The sequence below is a fragment of the Girardinichthys multiradiatus genome, chromosome 4 (genome assembly GCF_021462225.1).
Source record: "Girardinichthys multiradiatus isolate DD_20200921_A chromosome 4, DD_fGirMul_XY1, whole genome shotgun sequence".
Classification (NCBI taxonomy): Eukaryota; Metazoa; Chordata; class Actinopteri; order Cyprinodontiformes; family Goodeidae; genus Girardinichthys; species Girardinichthys multiradiatus.
In genome coordinates, this window is record NC_061797.1 from 48,385,723 (window position 1) to 48,389,278 (window position 3,556).

General features: G+C 46.1%; 1 long non-coding RNA gene across 2 annotated transcripts; it reads left to right on the top strand.

Annotated features, from left to right (window-relative positions):
* The first annotated feature begins 878 nt into the window (after positions 1 to 878).
* Positions 879 to 3,158, top strand: LOC124867464. Of its 2 annotated transcripts, XR_007038067.1 has the most exons (4): positions 879 to 1,002; positions 1,337 to 1,640; positions 1,728 to 1,782; positions 1,901 to 3,158. It is a non-coding gene; the product is annotated as an uncharacterized LOC124867464 (long non-coding RNA). The 2 variants fall into 2 exon arrangements; XR_007038066.1 differs by lacking the exon at positions 879 to 1,002 and having other exon boundaries at positions 1,246 to 1,640.
* The last annotated feature ends 398 nt before the right edge of the window (positions 3,159 to 3,556 follow it).

A 3,556-nucleotide genomic window follows, 5' to 3' on the forward strand; every position in this document is an offset into this window, starting at 1 on the left:
AAGTAGGCACCAGCCCTCCCTCCACCCCATGATCCTGCAAGGTCAGGTGAGTTTAGACAATGACTGGATGATAATAATAAAAATACATTTAAATTGTGCTTTGAGTTTATTATTTTTTATTATATGTTTTAAATGTTGATAACGAGCTGTAATGGACTTTTCACAATACGTCATCTCAAGGTACTTTCCAGACAAACCGATCCAGTTCATTCAATGTGAGAGGCCATCTGCCGCAGATGAGGGTTTAAGAAGACAGACAGAGCAGGTGCACAGAAACACACTGGAACAGGAGTACTTTCTATGTTAGAGAAAAAGTAAAGACTTAGTGGCAGCAGCAGCTCCTTTAGTGATGCTGAAGGATTTCTTCTGAAAAATATTCCAGAAAAATTAAAGTTCTAATCAGAATCTGTGACCCTGGTGGAGACACTCCTATTCAGCACAGCAATGGTTGCATGCTGATTGGTCCATTAACAGGGACAGCTGCTGTGAGAGGCTGAGCCCACTCACCCTCACAGGTTCTGGTCTTGGCAGAGCACCTTGGTTCTGGGACAGAAGAATGTAAAAGAATCATTTAGTGTTTGCTTCAGCAGGTTCAGTGAAACTGCTTCATAAAGCAGGAGATGTGATGAAGAAACCTTTCAGATTCAGAGCAAACACTGGAGACGAGGACAGTTAATAACATTGATTTAGCAGAGCCAATTCTGCCATTCATCACACTGGATAGAACCGGGCTGGAACAACAGAACCCCCCACCACCCTGCTCGCAGCCCTCCTTACTCCACTTTAAGCATTGGACCACCGGCCAAGTCCTGCGGCACCAAGTTTGCACAAACCAAACATTCCCGGAGGCTGCGCGGCAGGGGGGCAGAGGAGCTGGTGGTAATCGAAGGGGGTCGCAGGGAAATATCAGAAATTCTGTGGTTTGGGTCAGCCTGGGTGACCAGAACTGGGCTCCAAACATCTTGAGAAGAATAACAGCGGAGGAGCCTGGGCAGACGCCATGTTAGTGTGTTGGTACATTCCTGGTGTGTGTTTTCTTATTCCTGCTCTGTCCCTTCACTTGGCTGGGCCGGGCCGGGCCGGGCCGGGTTGGGTGGGGTGGGGTGGGGTGGGCACGGATAGCTGTGGTTTGGTTGGTGGCAGAGTGATGAGGGGGGGCGGAGTGTTTTTGGACTGGAGCGGTCCCAGAGGACGGCTATCAAATTCAGCATCAAGAGCTCGGACTGGGCCTTTAAATGTGAGGACAAGTCTTGTTTTGTTTTCTAATTCTTGATATTTATTCGTCCCCCTCCTCCTCTTCCTCCTCCTCCTCCTCCCCTACTTTTGTTTTTCTTAGGAACCCTCCCTGCCAAGAGCTGAAACAATAGCAAAGCTTTCCAAAGCCTCCCTGGCTTTAAACAATGCCATCAATCACAGCCGACACACACACGTACGAGGAGCAGCTCTGCGCTCGCCTGTTAACTCTTTATGAGGATGAGGTTGGAGCGACCATTACAGGACCAACAGTTTGGGAACAACGGACCTGAAAGTCAGAACTCTGGGTAAAATCTCTGGTTCTGTCAGCAGCAGTCTCTCTCTGGACTTCATCCAACATCAGTTTTAAAGAGATTCCTCGTAGCTCCAAGTCCTAGAGGACGTGTGTGAGAAACATTTATAAGATAATTACGTTCTTACTTTTCTCTGAAAAATGTTTCTGCACAAACTGAAGATCTTTGGTTTTACTTTAGGATAAAGTCCTGGATGGGCTGATGATGATATAATCTGGAAGCTACAGTTTTAAAGGTATGTTTCCCTCCTAAGAAATGTGGCTGTCCAGCAAATATGCATCCTGAAAAACTGAAAATTAAACAAAGCTGCTCCATTTGATCATAAAATATTTTCACTATTATTGTGTTTTCAGGCTGCAACACTTGCTGCAGGGACTGAGAGCATGCTGGATGCTCCTTCTCCAACAAACAGCAATGAGATGTTTAGGAAGAAGCTGGAGAGCAAGCTCCAGTAAAACAATATAAGAGATGCCCACAGCCAGACACCCCACCCTCTTCTGACCCACAGCGTTCCTGTCACACCTCAGATGTTTCATCTTCCACCTCAGCCATGGACCCTTCTGTTTGTCTCTAACTATATTAGGAGATGCTGATGCTCCTTTTGCCTCTCTCTTCCACCTGTGTCAGGTAAAACAGCAGCTGGAAAGACTAAACCAGAACAAGGTTGCAGGTTCAGATGATGTCAGCTCCAGGGTTCTGAAGGTCTGTGCAGAGCAGTTCTGTGGGATTCTGCAGCACCTCTTCAACCGTAGTGGGACCCAAACGAAGGTTCCAATGCTGTGGGAAACCTCCTGTCTTGTTCTGGTACCAAAGCTAACTCACCCATCCGTCCTCAATGACTATAGACCTGTTGCCCTGACATTCCACATCATGAAGGTCCTAAAAAGACTCCTATTGGCCCACCTCAGTAAGCTAGCAAGCAACTATCAGGACCCCCTTCAGTTTGCTTACCAACATGTAGTTGAAGCAGAAGACACCATCTTACACCTGCTTCAACCAACCCACTGTCTTCTGGTCAAAGCAGGCAGCAGTGGGAGGATCCTGTTGTTCTGCAGATCCGCCATGATACTGAGGAACATCCTTCCTGCCCACAGCCACCAACATCTGCAATGACCTTTTCAGGAAACTTGCATAATATGAGTTACAAACATTTAATTTCTCTCTGAGGTTAATAAAGTATTTTTGTGCTGAACTGAATATTCTCTGGGGACATGGTCATTGTTTACAGTCAGACCACTCAGAGCACTCTGAATGAAACCATATGGACAAACTGCAGAAGGACAGAAGAACTTTGTATGAGGAGCACCAATGTGCTGCTCCTGAGCCCACAGAGAAGCTGTGAAGCAGAAGTTTCTTATTGCTTCTCCATATTTAGGTGAGACTTCTTTCTCTGCACTGACTGATCAAAACAAAGCAAAGAAACAGCCTGAAAAACAGCTTTATTACAGCAGCTCCTTCACTGTCTCCAAGGATGGCAGAGAACCCCAGAGAAGCACAGGTTACTGAATGAAATTAATAAAATGTCTTCTGTTCAAAATATTTCAAGATTATTTTAGGTAAACATTTTTGAAATATTTTTTTTTAATAAAGAAATGCTGTTTTAATTCCAAACAATATTAATGGTTTCAGTTTGAGGTCAAATGTTTTATGATCCTAAAGAAGGACTCTTTCGGTTAAAGTAAAAGCCTGGTGTTATTTCAGCGCTCAGAACCCTCAGATGTACAGAGGCCCACTGACCCTCCTGCAGCACCTGGTTACTGACCCACACTGTGACCAGGTGACGAAGTCCCTGCAGGCTCCGCCCACCAGACAGGTCAGGACTCCTGGACTCTGACCCCCCTGTGGCCCAGAATGATCCAGAGCAAACACTGCAGTATGATCCTCACAGCAGGACTTTAATCCAGAGTTGAGAGTGTGGTTAATGGGGCCCCCTCCCTGAGTAAACTCTGCAGGTGAACTCTGGACACCTCATGCCAGCGTCTCTGTCAGACCTCTCAATGTCTCTGCAG